At 30.0% G+C, this 21365-nt stretch overlaps 1 long non-coding RNA gene across 1 annotated transcript; it reads right to left on the bottom strand.

The window, feature by feature from the left end:
• Positions 1-12458: 12458 nt before the first annotated feature.
• LOC114173584 lies at positions 12459-15631 on the bottom strand. Its single transcript, XR_003602525.1, has 6 exons — positions 15492-15631; positions 15096-15143; positions 14597-14643; positions 14385-14455; positions 13370-13535; positions 12459-12558 (listed from the first exon to the last, which is right to left on the bottom strand). It is a non-coding gene; the product is annotated as an uncharacterized LOC114173584 (long non-coding RNA).
• Between the last annotated feature and the right edge of the window lie 5734 nt (positions 15632-21365).

Below are 21365 nucleotides of genomic sequence, written 5' to 3'. Positions count from 1 at the left end.
CTAGGAGAACAAAAAGGCCACCAACATATCTTTCTGATTACCATTGTTCAACTGTCGTTTCATCTAATACTACTCACACCACACCTTATCCTTTGCATTCGTATTTGTCATATGCTAAATGTTCTAACCATCACACTACTTTTTCTTTATCTCTGTTTGGTACTCTTGATCCCACTTCCTTCAAGGAAACCAATCGATTTGAGTGTTGGCAGAAGGCTATGCTTGTTGAATTAGATTCTCTTGATAGAAACATCACTTGGTCACTTGTAAGCCTTCCACCAGGAAAGAAAGCTGTGGGTTGTAGATGGGTCTACTGCACCAAATTCAATGCAGATGACACCATTCAACGTCACAAAGCACAACTTGTTGCAAAGGGCTTTATGCAAACAGATGGCGTTGATTTTTTTTGAAACATTCTCTCCAATGGTTAAGCTCACCATAATTCGCTTTGTTCTCGCCCTTGTCGTATCCTATGGTTGGTTCATAGATCAAATAGATGTTGATAATACTTTTCTCCATGGCCAACTTGATGAAGAGGTTTTTATGAAGGCCCCACCTAGTTTGTGTCTTCCTTCTCCAAAAATGGTTTGCAAACTTCATAAATCTTTATATGGGTTGCGCCAATCCAACAAACAGTGGAATGCCAAGCTCACCACAACTCTTATTACCTATGGTTTTGTTCAAAGCACAACTGATTACTCTCTCTTTGTCAAAAAGACCTCTAATTCTTTCACTGCCCTATTGGTCTATGTTGATGACATAGTACTCACTAGCAACAATCTTAGCACTATCAATAACATAAAGTCTTATCTTCACTCTCAGTTTCATATCAAAGACTTAGGTAACTTGAAGTATTCTCTTGGGTTTGAAGTTGCTTGTTCTCACCGCGGGCTGGTGCTGCATCAATGCAAATATTGTCTTAACATCCTCTCTGAGTTTGGATTAACTGGATGTAAACCTGCTCCCACTCATATAACTCATCTGGCAAAATTAATGAAATAGAAGATGATATCCTTCCTAATCCTACCAATTACAGACGCTTGGTTGGCAAACTTTTGTATCTCACTCATACTCGCCCCGATATCAGCTTCGTCGTGCAGTAGATTAGTCAGTTCACGGCCTCTCATCGCAGCTCTCATTTATAAGCTGCTTTTCGCATTTTGCGTTATCTCAAGAACACACCTAGATAGGGGCTCTTCTATCCTTTTCAAAATTGTAATAGGTTGCAAGCTTTTTTCGACTCCGACTGGGCAACTTGTAGTACTACAAGACATTATGTCACTAGTTATTACGTCTTCTACAGTAATTGTTTGATTTCATGGAATTCTAAAAAGCAAAATACAATTTCAAGAAGTTCCACTGAAGCTGAATACAGGGCCCTTGCTACTGTTGCTTGTGAGCTCCAATGGCTCAAGTACATTGTTGATGATCTTTCTCTCGACTTTTCTTTGCCTATTCCCACCTATTGTGACAACCAATCCACCATCCAATTAGCCAAGAATCCCTTTTTCCACGAACGAACAAAACATATAGAGGTCGACTGTCATTTCATTCGTTCTAAAATCTCAAATGGCCTCATTGTTCTTTCTCATGTACCTTCAAAACATCAGCTTGCTGATGCTTTCACTAAATCCTTGTATCCCACACCCTTTTGCTGCCAACATTGCCAAGTTAGGCCTCATCAATATCTATCACCCAACTTTAGGGGGGGTATTACAGTTAAATATACACGGTTTTTCTGTTTCAGTCAGTTACCTTTTTCTTCTGTTATTACCGTTAGCTTTTCTTCTCTCTTTTGTATCCTCAGCCTTATAAATGACTTTCTCTTGTACTGAAATAGTCGAGTTGATCAACAAGTGTAATGCAAAGTTTGCCATACACACTAATATCTTGGCTTACGCCTCAGGTTCTTATCAAATATTCACAACTTTGTGGTGAATCTTTGCTTGACTTATCAATCTGCTAGGTTGTGGCGTCCTCCATTCCTATCTTATTTCACGTTCTTCTTTGATTTATTTTTGTTGTGTCTCTTGAAGATTCAAATTTAGAAACGATCGTACTCTTTTCAAGATATGATCATATGAAAATGGACTTAATTGAGACAAAAAATAAATAAATAAAGGGATCTACTTAAACTATTTCAATCAAACTGATTTAACCTAAAAAAGAAAGTCAACTTTCCTTTTTCTAGACCTGAGCTTTTTGTCTCAACTAAGTTCTACCAACTCTATCACATGACTCTCTACCTGTACAAACAAAAATCAGATCATCAATTTGAACATATCCTAATGATGACAAACAAGAAAAAAAAAACATCTTAAACTCAAAAGAGTCACATGCAAACACATTCTCCGCTCATACAAAATGACTAAGATGAACCTACTTTGATTAAAACTTTGGTCAAGTTGGACGGTATGGTTATTAGTAGGTCAAAGAGAATATAGAGGAAGAGAAAAAATATTTTATAGAAAGATAACAACTTTCACAAAACAAAACTTGATTAATTATTTTTTATTTATATCTCGAACTCTTTTAAAATAAAATAATCATGATCTACTTATAAATTTTTACTTCTACTTTATTAAGTATTTAGGTCTTACAACAAGTGCTTGATTCTAATTTTTCTGTAGGTTACTATATATAAATTAATTAGCTAAAGAGTTAAGTTTATTTGAATATATAACTTAAAGAAAATTAGTATATGAAAGTATTAATAAAAATAATTAACATAATGTTATTGATAGTTTTACGAGTAAAGCAGACATTGGTATAGCGAATGCACGGTAGTTACTTTCATGAATAAATAAGTAAATATGAGTGTGTTTATTTTATTCTAACAAGATTTATTTTTATTTATTTTTGTTTCATTTGTAAATAAGATATATTTAAATTAAGAATATACTCAATAAATCCAACAAATTTTATAAAGTATGTTCTATCTTATTTTTATAAAAAGGTTAAATATGTTTTTGTCTTCCAACTTTTAGTGAAAATTGTAATTAGTCTCTCTTGAAAATCTTGAACCAATTTAGTCTTTCAATTTTGTAAATGCATGGATTTGGTCCTTCTAACCAAATTTTATTAAGTTTATTTGACATTTCAAACACATTTCATTATAGTGTTTTAGTTTGTTTATATCATTTGACAAATGTTCGCTTCAATATTAATTGAAAAACGCATTTAAAACGTCAAATAAACTTAAAAAAAAATTGTTTAGAGGACTAAATCTGTATATTTTTTAAGATGAGGGACTAAATTGATTTAGGTTTTCAATAGGTACTAATTTTAATTTCATTATATTGAAGGACCAAGAACATATTTATCATTTAGAAAATATTGATGTTCATTTAGTTTATATATCTTTTATATGATTGATCTAGCAAATTATTGTAAATTCAGAAAAATAGTGCACACTATTTTATTTGTGCAATATAAACGTTTAGTGTTTTACTTGCCTCAATTTATACTCTTCAAAAAAAATATTAATAATTTTTATTTTATATTAAGGGAAAATAGCGCATGCGTATTATTTTTTTATGATAGTAAAAAAATAAAAAAAAAATAAAATTTTATTATTTTGTAATTATAAAATTAGTAATAACATTTTTATTATTATAATTATTATTGTAGATAATTTTTTAATTAAAAATTATATGTTTTAGAAAATGGTCAAACTGAGAAAAACACTTAAATTTAAAAAGTAAGAGTTAATTGAAAGGTAAAATTATAAAATAATGATTTTAATTTAAAAAACAATTATTTAAAGAGTAAAATTAAAAAAAAAATTGTGAACACAAAAAAATATCTTCTTTATATCTTTATTAGCGTAAACACAAACGCTAGTAAAGATATTAAGTTAAAAGTATGCATGATATTATATTAGTAAGTGATGATAATGTAATGGTATTTAGTTAATGTATATAAATTAAATTATAAAATTATAGAGAAAAAGAGAAAAAACATATATAAATGGTGTTATAAAAAGTTTGTAAAAGTAATGGTTAATTTTTAGAAATTTAATAAATAATTATATTTCAAAGGGCAAAATTGATATTTTGAAATGTGAAAAAAAAAGGAATTTCTTTATATATTGTTATAGATATATAGATATAGATTATTATTATTATTATTTATTGTTACACAAATGGTTTGATTCAATTTACGATTTATTTATTTCTTTATCTTTTGTTAAGAAAAATTTCATTTATATATAAATATAGATTATTATTATTATTATTATTATTATTATTATTATTATTATTATTATTATTATTATTATTATTATTATTATTTATACGAATTACTTGATTCAATTAATTTATTTCTTTCTTTCTTTATCTTTTTCTAACCACTAGATGGAGAAAAAAGAAAAACTAAATATCCACATTTAAAAGACAGATGAAACAATAGATTAAGAAGGATACATAGTAAAGATTTATAATATTTTATAGTAATGGATATGATGGAATGTTTTTAGCATGTTTTCCTTTACCTCACGTTTTTTCCATGTTTAACATTAATAAAGTTAGACTGACGCATTAACATGCCAAACATAAGAAGAATTGAAGAATGTTTGTCTGTAAGATTTTAATTATTAATAGTAAATGTATGAGAGGATTTATCAACAAGAGGAAAGGAACTTCTAGTGTTGGAAGAAAATATTTAATGTTTGTTATTATAATAATAATAATAATAATAATAATAATAATAATAATAATTATTATTATTATTATTATTATTATTATTATACATAAACTGGATTCATCATTTTAGTATACATATGTTTTTTTTTCTAAGTTTACCCTTCATTAAATAACCCCTTACCAATTTTAGTGATTTTTTTTAATTCTAATGTTTTTCAAATTCCAACCTTTTTCTAATTTGATATTTTTAAATTAAAATAATTATTTATGATAAAATATTATTTACAAAATAATAAAAATTAAATTATAAAAATTATTTATATTTATTTTCATATTAAAAAAATTGTTATTTTCTATTATCATAAGAAAAATAAACGTGTTTTCACTGGCAATAATATAAAAAACAATAATAGTAAACATGGAATCAAATACCACTGATCAAATTTTAGGAATATTAAGAAAAGGAACTATACTTTCAATTACAGATTAAAAAGTTCCATCAGGTGTTTTTTATTTTTTAACTAGTGTTATACCCGTGCGTACGCACGGGTGATGTGTTTTTTTTTTTTTTAATTTTATATTTATAAAGTAACAAATATTAATTATCTTTTGTAATTAATATTATATATATATATATATATATATATATATATATATATATATATATATATATATATATATATATATATATATATCATTGTACAATATTATTGTTTATACGAATAATAATAATAAATATTGTACTTAGATATTGTTAGAATTAGTATTGGTTACATACCAAGTTTAGATATTTTTTAATATAAATAAATTTATATTATATTTTTTAGTGGATTGTTTTAAAATTGTTTAGAAATAATCATAAATATCTTATCAGTTGAATAACAAAATATTATGTTTTGTAATTACTTACTAATAAATAAATTGGTTATAGCTATGATTATTTTGATTATGTTATTTATGTATTAAAATGTCATATGATTATAGGTTATTATAATCTTTGGACAAATATATTAATTAAAAGTTTAAATATAGTTTAAATATATTAATTATAATCTTTGGACAGATATATTAATTAAAAGTAATAGATGGAAAAGGATGTTTAAAGAGGGAAAAAACTCTTTGGTAGATTTATTTGTGTTCTAAGAGAAAGTTTCACCTTAGGAAAAAAAAAAAAAGAACTTCATGACTATATAAAAAAATTGTGCACTAAATAATACCAAAATTTGTAACCTTGTTTTAATCCTATTTAAATAAGTTTGTTTGTATATAATATGAAAATGTGATGGATCATAAGAGTAATAATAATAACCGTATAAAAATAATTAAATATCTCATACAAGTACGGTTAATAATAATAATAATAATAATAATAATAATACGATAGTGTAAACATATTATAGATTATGGATCTCGTACAAAATAATAATAATATAAAAAATTTAAATAATTATTCACAGGTATCTTTTGCAACAAAATAATTAAAAATAATAATATTATTTTATACTAACATTTTAAATAAAAATAATACAAGGGTAATAAATATTTCTAATTTTCAAAAAATATAAATTCAACTTCCAATTAGTAATAAAATATTAACATTAATAAATCAATAAATAAAGAAATATAATATAAAAATTGATTACATTTATAATAACAAATAGTAGTAAAAATAACACTAATAATCAAATAAAAGTATTAAAATAAAAGATAATTATTGAATAAAATTATAATATCAATGATAAATATATTACAACTTAGGGAAGATAATGTGAATTGAATTCTTGATTTTTTATATATGCATGTTATTTTTAAAATCAAATATAGACATATTATATATTATATTATGTATTATGAATCCTTTACAAAACAACATCAATAATAATAATAATAATAATAATAATAATAATAATAATAATAATAGAATCACAATAACATTAAAATAATATTAAATATTTGTTAATCCTAATAATATTAATAATATTACAAATAATAATAAAATAATAATAATAATAATAATAATAATAATTCGAAAAGATTAAATTTTTAATCGCTCGTATTTTCGGTTACGAATTAATTAAAAATAAAAAATATTATTTTACACTCATTCTAATTTGAATACCAATACTTGTAATAATAACACTAATAGTTTGTTATACCAATACTAATAAGAATAAGAATAATAATAATAGAACAGTATATGCATATTGTGGTTGACATCAATATAATAGTGTAAACATATTGTAGTTTATGAATCCCGTACAAAATAATAATAATAATATTATGAAATAATTAAATAATTAATCACATGTATTTTTTGTAATAAATTAAATAAAAAATAATAATAATATTTTACACTAATAATAATTTCAATACCAATCCTAATAATAATATTAATATTGATATATTGTGTGTTATACCAATACGTAATAATAATAATAATAATAATAATAATAATAATAATAATAATAATAATAATAATAATAATAATAATAATAATAATAATAATAATAATAATAATAATAATAATAATGATAATGATGTAAGGATATTGTGCATTATAGATCTCATAAAACATAAATACAAAACAATTGAAATTGAGCTTAAAATTTATTGATAGAAACACATAGAGTATGTATCCATTGCTAAACTAAAATGTAAACATAATAATAACAATAATAATATAATAATGATAATAGTGTAGAAATAATAATAATAATAATAATAATAATAATACAAAGTAATATTAATATTAATAATAATAGTGATATAATAATGATAATAGTGTAGAAATATAATAATAATAATAATAATACAAAGTAATATTAATATTAATAATAATATTTATAGTAGTAGTTGAATAATATCAATACTAATAACAATAATAAATATTCATTAATACTAATAATAGTAATATATTATTAGTTACGTGAAGAAAAAAATATTATTGTATGATTAAAATTTATAATTAAACTTTTGAGTTATACATTACATATGTTGTATTAAAATGAGATGCATATTCACTTTTGTTGTTAGAGTAAAATGTATATATTTTATATTATGGATCCCTCACAAGTAAAACTGCAATGGTCAATGCTGGTCATGTGTACTCTGAATATGCGACCAACTTCCTACAAGATGCGGACTCCAAGTCAAACACGCACCATGTCCTTGAATTTGATAGAAATACCACAAGATTCAGAGTGGAGGAGATGGTCAATCCTAGAGAAGTACGTCCTGTAGGAAAATTTGTAGTCAGATTAGATGAAAGGTGGTGCGATTGTGGAAAGTTTCAAAAAATACATCTACCATGTTCACATTTTATTGCAGCTTGCAAGCATGCACATCACGACTTCAGCGTGTACATAAGTCCCCATTATAGGCTGGATGTCATCATGAAAGTATATGACAATTTATTTGGTGAGTTAAGACATGAAGAATATTGGCCACCATACCATGGGCCACAGGTTTAGCCTCATCCTGCCACAAAAAGGAGCGAGAGGGGTCCTCCTAAATTAAGTAGAATTAGGACTGAGATGGACATTAAGGAAGGAAGGCAATCAAAAAAGTGTTCCTATTGTAGAACTGAAGGACACACAAGAAATCATTGTCCTAATAACCCTGCACTTAGATGATCCACATTAAACCACTTAGTTTATGTTGTACTTTTAATTGTGTTCAATAAATTTGTACTTGATTCAATTCAATGGTACATCTTTTCTTATTATCTTTTATTGTTACTTATTTTACATAAATTAAAAACAAATAACAAAATTATTTAAAATACAATAATGAAATGCTTTCAAATTATTTTACTTATTTCCATCATTTTTAAAATATTTTTTACAAATTTTCAAAGTTTATAATATACAATTTTTTAAAATTATCAAAAATTAAAAGATAACTGTAATTTCAATATTTATAAACATCTATTAAAACAATTAATACTACACAAATTATAAAAACAAATAAATTAAATTGATGTTTATATTTTCAAATTGCACATAAAAAACTTACTACACAATACAAAATCTATTTTTAAATCAACAAATACAAAAAAAAAATATTTTTTTTCTTCTTTCAAATAATACCTAAAATAATTAAAAACACAATACTATATCTATTTAAAAAAATATATATTTAACCTTTAATGTAACATTTTTTACAAAAAAAAAAAACAAAAAATAACTCTTATATATATTCTATTAAAAAATTTTAAAAATATTAATTCTAATTTATTTAAAAAAAAACCAAGTTCAGAATTCGGATCCCTGGAGATCGAATTCTGACTTGGAATTGAAAAAAAAAAGCTTAACGATTGGAATTTGGCTCCCAGAGGACCGAATTTCCAACTACAATCAAAACAATGCTACGTATGTAAATATAAGGCACAGTGTGCTATGCTGGTAAATAAAGGAGCAAACAGTGCTCTTTTGGAAAAAAAATCATTTTTTTTTATATTGATTTCTTAAAATTAATGTAGTACATCATATAATCTTTGTAGTCATTTATAGTATTTTGTTGATTTACTTGTGATTGATGTAAAGAATGACATTAATTAATGGATGGGTAGAAGTTCTACTATTAAGATATTTTTAGTTTATTAGATTACTTTTAATTAATTGTTATTGTGTAGTTAGGCTTGGATTATTATTCTTTATTTATTATTGTTTAGTAAACCAATATTAAATAAAAAATGTGTTTCCTAAGGTATTATTGATTATTTTTTGATAGACCAATATTAAATAAAAAATGTGTTTGCTAAGATATTATTGCACTGGTCAATTTATTTGTTTTCTTTTAACTTAAGATTAAGAAAATTGTTATTTTTAAATGAAATGTATATATATTTCATAATGAAATGTATATATATTTTAAAATGCAATGTAGATATATTTCTTATTATGAATATCGTACAAAATGATAATACATAATATTAAAATATTAAAATAATTAATCATAGGTATTTTTGGTAATAAAATACTTTAAAAAAAATTATTTTATACTACTCTTTTAAATGAAAATAATAAAGTGTATATTATTATTTTTTTCTGAATGATTAAGATTAAAAAATAACATTTGAATATGACTTTGTTTAAATTTTAAAATTGACATATATGATCAAATTTTTAAATTAAATTTTTTAGTTAAATATTATATTAAATGAAATACTTTAGTTTTTTATTTATTTGTAAATTTATGACAAAAAAAATAATGGTACTATATTCATTTAGTTTGTAAATATATTACAAAAAGATATTTAGAAATAGAGAAAAAAAACAAAAAATACTTTTAAAAATGAAAAGATAAGACAAGACAAATAAATGTAAGTAACATATGATCTAATAATACAAAATTTAAACTATTTAAAATATTGGTGCATCATAATGACTTAATGACTTTGTTTGTTTTAAGTGATGAATACTACAAATAGATAAGACTATAGATCAATACTACAAATAATAAATAATGATATGACTAATATTTGACAATGACTTTGTTTGTTTGTTTTAAATTATAAATTTGACACTATAATTGATTAGTGTTATGTAGTAAAATAATATTATTATATAATTAAAATTTACAATTAAACTTTTCAGTTATATATTATATTAAAATAAAATATGTGCGTGTGAGTTATCGTTAAAATAAGATGTAGGTATGCAATATGATTTTTTGCAAAACAGATACAGCACAAAAAGTTAATAGTCAAAATTTTAAAATAGAGAATAATTAAAAATGTATTGACATATGGATTCAGAAAAAAGTAAAATTAAACTTAAAATATTTTAAATAAAATAACATGTAAACATAATAAAATGTAAATATATCGTGAAATGATGTGATTCCTAATAAAAAAGTTAGAGTATCATGATTTTGATACTTCTTTACATTTAGAGGCCTTTGCTGTTGTTTTTTTATAATTTTTGTTTCGAGAAAATTGTATTATTGTTATTACATTTATATAAATACATTTTATTTATATATATATATATATATATTATATATATATATATATATATATATATATATATATATATATAATTATATATAATATGAAGGTGTAATATAGAAATAAAAAGTTGAATAGTATAAAATAGATTTAAATAATTGTATTATTATATGCATTTTTAAATGTAAACATTTTGCATATTACAATATATAATAATAATAATTAAGTAGATGTATAATTATGAATTTAAGAAATTATTTTATATAATGTTGACATAAATAAATAATTGAAATGATTATTTCTTGTGATTAAAAGTTAAAAATAATAATTAAATATTTGTATTGTATTCTAAAAGCTAATTACATGTTTGACTAAGGAATTTTGAATATTATTTTAAAATTATTTGAATTCAATAGTTATATTACAATTGTTTTTAAAATTTGTAATTATTTTTTATATATTTGGGCAACTATTTGTACATCAATGTTCACGATCCTAACTGCTTCTGCTTTGCCACTGATTCTTACTTAGTTGTACATTTGGCACCCCACATAAATTTGGCAAGCTACTTTCCCTTTGATAATAATAATAACAATAATAAAAATAATAATAATAACTTTACTAAAACTACAAATATTAATAATATTACTAATACTATGATTAATTGAAATAATATACTAATACAAATGGTAAAACACACATTAAATAATTATTTATCATCTAATTAAACAAACACATAAAACACACATATAAAGGAATTATAAACATGATTGTTTGTATTATTAATCATCACTCATTATTAAGTTCACCAACAACTTGATCAAACCACATACTCATTCATTCAAATTTGATAACTTGAAAGAAGAAGAAAAACTTAAGTGCTACTAAATAGGTAGAGGGTTCTATGGACATTTATATTTGTTGCCATAAGTCAAAGGATCCATGTATCATTTGACACACTTTTCTTTATTTATATAAGTTCCAAGAGGAACACATATACAAGCACAACTTCATCCTTGAGTGCAATTGGCACCTACTCAACAATGGAAGGAAATCTGAAAAAAAATGCAGAGAAAAGTTTTCAATAATTACTTCAGTTTATTTCAGTTAGCATTTAAAAAGAATGCCATTAATAAACATAGGTTCTCTCACATGCATCATGAGATGTTTGAATGACTAACATTGTTAAACGTGCTTTAGATCAAGGTTTTCATTGACCACAAACAAATTTGATAAGTACTTCTGACTAATATATAATTTCAAACATAAGGTAGCTTGTGTCTTTATTCTTAAACATAATTAACCAATTCTAATCCATGTCATTTGAAAGTACACCGACCAAAATACATTAAAAAAAGGTGACAAAAGTCCTGCCATTCAATAACAATAGGCCCTGCAGAGGTTGTCTGAGAGACATACCCTTAATTGACTTCATTCTATTACCCCCCACACTGATTCCAAATTCTCCTATCAAGACATTCATCATGCTGAACATCTTCTTGGAGCTTTAGATTGATTGCCAAGTCAATGTCAGCTACCCCTTCCAATATTTCTTGCACCAAGAAACATAAGCTAAAATTTGAGTACTCTATAATTTAGAGTCTTACATTGCTTCTGTGAAGCAAGAATCACAAAATAGAACAGTTGTAACTTAAACACATAAGGTGAAAAGGCAGAAGGCAAGAGAATTAAAGCCTTCAAAAAGTCTACAAAGTGCTTTATTCACAACAATCATGAAGAGAAAAAGCATCAAGTTAGTTCCCGATTTTAATCAAAAAGTAATCAATTGGGGAGACGTCATTCCTCACCTAGAACAGGGAGCCATTCAACTTACTTTCCTGAATTCATGTATGTACATCTTCATTGAAATTCCATTTTTTCCAGCTGCGATAGAGGTTGTATGACTGCCACATGAAGATGCACAACACCATCATCCTTTCCTCACACCGCAATCTGCACCATAATCTGCACCATAGAAATGACCAACTTTTAGTCATGATGAGAAGAACCCTTTTGAAATAAACTATATTAGAAATGACCAATCTTTAGTCATTATGAGAAGAACTCATTCAACAGAAACTATGATGCACCACAAAAATAATGAACAAATTGGTTTATTTTAACCCCTACATAATGCACAAACTGAAAAACACTAATCATTATCAGAGGTAGAAAAGCTCGAATTAACGCACAGTAAGACTAAATTTGAGGTAGAAAAGTTAGGAGCGCAAAAAAAAAGTGCAATAAAATTTTAAAATAAAAAATTAGTAATAGAGGTGCATAAAACTTTGGATTAATAAGAGAAATAGAAATAAAACTAACAGTATATTTAAAAAATATGCCTACATTGGAACCTAATCTAGGATGAATCATTCCACAATATTGAGGAATCTTTTGCATTTTGATATTTAACCACTGAGAGTTTGTCAAGAGTTTATATATACTTCTAGAATCAGTTGTAATTGTAATAATTAGTTACAACTGATTAGAAACATAAACACAACAAAAGTAGTACCAAATGCATAAAACCTATGCATAACTATTGGCTTGTAAAACTAACAATAAACCAAATTATAGTCCATGAGTAGTACCAAATGCTTCCAGTATTTTAAATATCTCAAATGATCACTTTTGTAGGAATACACTACATTAAAAGCATTAAACGAAGTAGCAATACAACCAACACACAAAGCCTGCAACATTTCAATATTGAAATATACTGATGTTGTTATAGTGAAAAAGTCAAGATTTAAAGTAAGTTCATGCCCACTAATACCCTTGCATTAAACAACACGTGGAATTGAAGTATAATATCATCCTTTCCTCTGAGACTTGTCAATAGATGATGTAGAATTGCCAACATTCAGCTGCTTCTTCCATGGGATTTTAGTAGTTTCTAAACACCACATGACCATGCATTTGATGTTGCACCATCATAACCCCTATTATTAACAAATTGAAGAGCAATTGAGATGTATAAAAAGATATATAAGGAACCATTAAATATCGCAAATATATTGAGATGTATAAGGAACCATTACTAAAATGTCTTATTCATATGATTGATATACTGCTGCTATACACAGTTAGTGAGAAAATGCGCCACAACTTATTCATACGAAATCAACAAAACTACTTATTTCTTGTTAAGCTTGCTCTTCACTTTATTCGAACACATCCTGTGTTTCCTCCAATACCAGTTTCTACTTGGAACTTTACAACTAATCTTGAAACATCCTCTGAATCTACCATCCAACTAAGTTTTAACTAAACCAAATGAAACCTTAAATTCAATTAAAACATTAGAACCAAATCATTAGCTTATATGAAACTCAAGTGGTTTCAAGTCCAAACAAATGCACGAATCACATAACTTCTCAAGCAATTACATTTCTAAAATAATAGTTACAGATTACAAAATCACATTCAATAATTATACACTAACTCCCAATTAAATCACTAAAGCTAATTCAATACCTCCAGCACATAGAAACTCCAAAATCCAATATCCCATTGGCTAACAAAATGCATCAATATCGAATGTCATGAATCAAACTTCAAGAAACAACTATACAATTGACATCCCAATCACGAATTGAAACACCCACAATTTGGTCTCAACAGCTTATGACAAAAACCAATAGATTTAAATAACTAAAACATTTCTCCCAAATTTTCACAGTTCCATCCCTACCCTGGCTACACATATACAAAATAATGAATATCGATAAAGCAAAAATATACTTAGATACTAAAACAGAACCAGGGGAGATCAAGTAGAAATGATGCACCTGGCAAATTTATTGGTTCCGAGGGAAAAACACAACCAACAACAACAATACCATGTGCAACACTATGTAACCTGCAGTATAAAATTAATTTGTATCATGGATCATAATTTCTGAAAATGAATGATATTCTTCACAAATATGAATGCCCAAAAATCATAAGAACCAAGCACCATGCAGATGACATAATAAAATGCATATAAGATGAAAGTTACCACTTTAAAGCTTCCTCCACAAACTCTAATTTCCAGAAAATTCAAATCTGCAGCACAAGACAAACAGGAACGTGAGTAGTACACTTAACCTAGGCCATCAATCCATTGCATTAATCAAAAGCTAATAAAAAAAAGGAATACATAAATTATGCTCTCCATTCAACATCAGAAACTCATATTTCAATTTCAAACTAATTAGTAGCCTTACCATCAATTAAATCAAACATACATTCAATAAATTTCCAGGATCTCTTTTCAAACATCTCGAAACATTCAACCCTTCAATTGCATAAATCCATTAGCCTCAATCAATTTAAATTTAGCATCCAAAATACCCAAAAATTAAACAAAATCATCAATTTTCACTAAATGTATTATAAAACCTAAAACACTTACCATTAAACTCAAGATGAACACCAATGTAACCATAAAAAATAGCTGCAAAAAACATTAGCACATACAGAAAAATGAAACAAAATCACAAACCCTAAAAAAATACCTTTTGGGGAAAAGTTATAGCTAGTATTCCACCTTTCTTAACAAAGTCCTGTAACAATAATAGAAAGAGAAAAATCATAAGAAAAATGTAGAAGTAGAATCCATAAATCTCTACACCAATGTAAATTCACACACATACGAACAAAAATAAACACTAAAAATTATAACCATAATCAAACATAGCTCTCGAAAAAAAATGTACCCTTTTTACTAAAAGAAAACATTGTCTTTATTTCTGATCAAGAAAACTGTAGAACAAAAATACAAACACCAATTAATAATACACAATAAAAAGGATTTTTAGAGAAGCCAGCTTAATAAACGATTTTCTGTAGCCAAAAATAAATCTTGTTGGATCCAAAACTTCAAAAATGAAAAAGAAAATAATCGTACGCACCAACTTGATAGTAGTTGACGATCTTGATTGTTGATGATCTTCTTGGCATCGATTAAGGCATCATAGTAGTTTTGAAGGGAATCAAACTCATGATAAAACCCTACACCATCAAAGAAGAAGTACCCAAGTTTAGTAGAAAACAAAAAAACACAAAACAGTGAAGTGAGGGTGAGTGAAGCAAAACCCTAAATAGTGAAGTGAGGGTAGTTAAAACCAGACGAATAGAAACCTCGTCAATGCACCACCGAAATCGGCGAACAAAACATCGCTAATGCACCACCAAAATCGAAAATCCACACCATTGCCCTTTCTTCCAAGTGCACGAACCACACCAGACACAATTTTAGTGCACTCTATTGGCTTCAATGACAATTTGAAATGGAGAAATGCAGCAGATAAATCCATAATCTTCCATTTTGAAAAAAGGTAGATATACGTCAATCAATCATAAAAGAATTGAGTAGCATAGATGAGCGGGAAACAAAATTTTACAATAAACCCATCGATTAGAATGAAATTATGGGGGTAAAATCGGAACTGAATCCATGGGCTGAAAAAGGGCAGAAACCAACTTTTAGCACAGGTAAAAAGACAATAAAACCAAAGAATGGAACACGTGTCAGATAATTAGATAGGGGTGTTAGGGTAATATCCCTAGTAGTTTCTTTTCTTAGTTTTTAAGTAGATACGTTATGGATCAGTCCTGTAGAGTGCCGGTAAAGATCTTGCTGGATTCAAAACATCAACCTTTTATTTTAAATTACAAATTCGTTGACATGGTTTGTTAATACAGATTTTCTTAAAATCTGAATTTATTTGAAGCATTTAGGATTAAGATTCATAATTCTCAAAAATTAAAAATTTGATTTTGTTGACATTTTAAAATAATGTTAATACTAAATTTACTCTTATTACGTATGCTTTAAAATCATTTTATCATTATTTAGTAATTAAAAGACACATCTATATAGTACTTAAGGGGTATAAACAAGAAAAGAAATTCAAAGATAGGTCTTATACATATTTAAATAACTAATGAAATAAGAGCACAAAAAATAATCCATTTATAAAATTAGATATTAATATCACAGCAAATTTGTAGTTTATTGATAAACATGTCATTAGTTAATGAATTTTCTTATTAACAAAGACTTAAAAATAAATTTTATTTAAGATGTAACTCGCCTAAATATTTATATATCTTTCTTTATATGTTTGCTTCTCTCAACTTATTGTTGTTGAGGAAGGAAAAGTGTTGTACCGTCTATAATTCTTATAGATCGGATTACGATAATTTTAAGGTTGGACAAAAAATCTAATTTTTATGATCCAATCTATTATTTTTATGATCCAATCCATTTAATATCCATTCTATTAAAAATCCAATCCATTTTATTTGATTTGGATATCAATCTAATCTACATTTTATATATTTTATGGATTGGATATCCATTCTTGAAATCTAGATTTTCAAAATGGATAATCCAAAATATCCAATCCAAATTTTCACTTTATATTTTTTGTTAGGTTAGGCTAAAGGTTGAGACGGACTAGCCCAAATTTAGTCGTATTTGATTAAGTTGGCGTTACCTTATACAAAATTTGGTCGAATTAGGTCAAATTCTGTCAAGTTGGTCCCGATCGTGATTTGACCCAATTGGTCCTGGAAAAAATTTGGAAGTATTTGGCCAAATCTGTCAAATTCTTTGGTGTCAGCCCTATGAACACAAATTTGGATCCACATCCATTATTTGGATCCAAAATGGATGTGGATTAGATTTTCGATAGAGCTGACACCATAGAATTTGGCAGATTTTTTGTCGAGGCCAACGAGGCCAAATTTCAGCATGGGATGAAGTTGGATGACTTTAGAACGAATTTCGGTCGGGGGCGACGTGACCAAATTTGGGCTAAGGTCGACTCGACAAAATTTCAGGCGAGATTGACTTGACTGGATTCAACTGAATTTTGGCCAGGGTGTATTTTGCCTAATACGACCAAATTTTGGCCAGAGTCGACTTGGCCAAATATGGCCACATTTGGATCAGGGCCTGATCAATCAAATTTCGGTTAGAGTTGACTCCACTAAATTCGTCGGTCGGGACCGACTCGACTAAATATGGCCAATTTTCAATCACAGCCGACTAAGTTGAATATAGTCAAATTTCATTCGGGACTTAGTCGACCAAATACGGCTGAATTTGGGCAAGTGTCGACTTGACCAAATTTTGGTCATGACCAACTCGACTGAATTTGGCCAAATTTAGGTTAGGATCGACTCGCCTAAATATGACCAAATTTCAGGCGCGATCAACTCTGCCGAATATGACCAAATTAAGTCAGGACCAACTCGGTTAAATTTTGGTCGAGGCCAACACGACCGAATTTTGACCGGAGCCGACTCGACTGAATTTGACCGAATTTCGGTCGTGGCTGATTCAGTTGAATACGGCCAAATTTCGATCGTGACCAACTCATTTGAATACGACCAAATTTCACACTAGGCGTCTCAGCCAAATATGACCAAATTTGGGTCAGAGCCAACTCGGCCAAATCTCAATCGGGGCCAACTCGATTGAATTCGACCAAATTTTGACTGAAGCCAACTAGGCTAAATACAGCCAAATTTTGGTCGTGGTTGTCTCAGCCGAATACGATCAAATTTTGTCTAGGTCGACTCAGCCCAATGCCGTCAAATTTGGGTCAAAGTGAACTCAACCGAATACTTTCAAATTTTGTCTAGGACCAACTGGGCCAAATTTCGATCGAGACCAACTTGACATAATTAAGCCAAATTTTGTATAGGGTCACGCTAACTCAATCAAATACGACTAAATTTGGACTAGTCGGTCCCAACTTTTAGCCTAACCTAACCAAAAATATAAACTGAAAATTTGGATTGGATATTTTGGATTATCCACTTTGAAAATCTAGATTTAGAGAATAGATATCCAATTCATAAAATATATGAAATATATATCAAATTGATATCCATATCCAATAAAATGGATTTTAAGTGGATTGAATTTTTAATAAAATAAATATTAAATGGATTAGATCATAAAAAAAATAGATTGGACGTGCGACGTGAAACATGTGACGTAGGACGTGAGACGTGAGACGTAAGACGTGGGTTGTGAGACGTGGGACGTGAGACGTAAGACGTGGGTTGTGAGACGTGGGACGTGAGACGTGGGACATGAAACGTGGGACGTGGGACGCGAAACGTAGGACATGAGACGTGAGAAGTCAGACGTGAGAGGTGAGACGTGGGACGTGGGACGTGGGACGTGGGACGTGGGACGTGAGACGTGACACGTGAGACATGAGACATGAAAAGTGAGACATGAAAAGTGAGACGTGAGACGTGGGACGTGAAACGTGGGACGTGGAACGTGAGACGTGGAACGTGAGACGTGGAACGTGAGACATGGGACGTGGAACGTGTGACGTGAGACGTGTGACGTGAGACTTAAGATGTGACACATGACTCGTGAGATGTGAGACGTGAAACTGTGACGTGAGACTTACGACATGACACGTGACACGTGAGTCGTGAGATGTGAGACGTGAGACGTGACACGTGGGACGTGGGGCGTGCGACATGACACGTGGGACAAGGGACGTGAGACGTGAGAGACGTGTGACGTGCGATGTTTGACGTGCGACGTGCGACGTAAGACATGTGACGTGAGACGTGCGACATGCGACGTGGGACGTAGGACGTGGGACGTGGGACATGGAACGTGGGACAAGAGACGTGTGATGTGAGACGTGAGAGACGTGCAATGTGCAATGTTCGACATGCGACGTGCGACGTGAGACGTGAGAAGTGAGACATGAGACATTAAACGTGGAACGTGAGACGTGAGAAGTCAGATGTGAGACGTGAGACATGAGATGTGAGCCGAGAGACGTGAGAAGTCAGATGTGAGACGTGAGACATGAGATGCGAGCCGAGAGACGTGAGACGTGAAACAAGTGACGTGACACGTGAGACGTGTGACGTAAGAGAAGATACGTGTGACATGGGACATGAAACGTGAGATGTAGGACGTAGGACGTTGCACGTGAGACATGAGACATGAGACATGGGACATAAAACGTGAGACTTGAGACGTGAGATGTGAGACGTGGAACATTAAAGGTGGGACGTGAGACGTGGAACATGGAACGTGGGACGTAAAACATGAGATGTAGGACGTCGGACGTAAGACGTGAGACATGAAACGTGGGACGTGGAACATGGGACCTGGGACGTGAGACATGGGACGTGGAATGTGAGACGTGAGACATAACAAGTGAGAAGTGAGACGCGAGACGTGACACATGACACGTGGAATATAAAACGTGAGACGTGGGATGTCAGACGTGAGAAGTGAGACGTGAGACATGAGACGTGTGACGTAGAACGAGAGACGTGAGACGTAGGACGTGGGACGTGACACATGAAACGTGAGACGTGGGACATGGGACGTGAAAAAAAGACGTGAAATGTGAAACGTGAAAGGTGACAGGTAGGACGTGACACGTGAGACGTGGGACGTGGGACGTGAGACGTGCGACATGGAATGTAGGTCGTGAGACATGAAACATGGAACGTGGGACGTGGTACGTGGAACGTGAGACGGGAGACGTGGAATGTAAGACATGAGACGTCGAACATGAAACGTGGGACGTTAAACGTTGCACGTGGAACGTGAAACATGAGACGTGGAACTTGGGATGTGAGACGTGAGACCTGGAACGTGGGACATAAGACGTGAAAAGTGATACGTGAGACGTGGGACGTAGGACATGAGACGTGACACGTGAGTCGTGCAATGTGCGACGTGACCCGTGGGACTTTGGACGTGAGACGTGGGACGTCTGACGTAAGAGACAAGAGACATGTGACGTATGACGTGAGACGTGGGACGTGAGACATGGAACGTGAGACAAGAAACATGAAACGTGAGACATTTGACGTGACACGTGAGAAGTGAGACGTGAGACATGTGACGTAAGAGATGACATGTGTGACGTGAGACGTGCAACGTGCAATGTGGGACGTGAGACATAAGAGGTAAGACGTGAAACGTGAGACGTGAGACATGAGACATGAAAAGTGATACGTGAGACGTGACACATGGGACATGAAACGTGAACGTGGAACATGAAACGTGAGACGTGGAACGTGGGACATGAAAAGTGAGACGTGAGACGTGAGAATTGGGACGTTAGACGTGGTAACGTGAGACGTGAAACGTGAGACATGAGACATGAAAAGTGAGATGCGAGACATGATACATGGAACGTGGGACGTGAAATGTGAAACCTGAGACGCGGGACATGGGACATAAAACGTGGGACGTAGAACGTCAGACGTGAAAATTGAGACGTAAGACGTTAGACATTAAACATGAGACGTGTGACGTGTGACGAGTGACGTGAGACGTAGGACGTCGGACCTGAGACGTGGAACATGAAACGTGTGACATGAAACGTGAAACGTGAGATGTGAGACGTGACTCGTGAAACGTGACTCATGAGACGTGAAACATGAGAAGTGAGACGTAGGATGTGAGACGTGAGACGTGGGACGTGGGACGTCAGACATGAGAGGTGAGACGCGAGACGTGAGACATGAGACATGGGACGTGTGACGTGGGACATGAAACGTGAGACGTGGAACGTGAAGCATGAAACGTAGTACGTGGGATATAAGACGTGAAAAGTCAGATGTGTGACGTGGGACGTGAGATGTGGGACGTAAAACGTGAGACGTGAAACATAAGACATGAGAAGTAAGACACGAGACGTGAGACGTGAGACGTGAGACGTGAGACGTGGTACGTGAAATGTAGGACATAGGATGTCAGATGTGAGAAGTGA

Source organism: Vigna unguiculata, chromosome 1 (genome assembly GCF_004118075.2).
Source record: "Vigna unguiculata cultivar IT97K-499-35 chromosome 1, ASM411807v1, whole genome shotgun sequence".
Taxonomy (NCBI): domain Eukaryota; kingdom Viridiplantae; phylum Streptophyta; class Magnoliopsida; order Fabales; family Fabaceae; genus Vigna; species Vigna unguiculata.
Note: the sequence above shows the minus strand (reverse complement) of the source record. Positions and strands in the feature narration are given on the sequence as shown.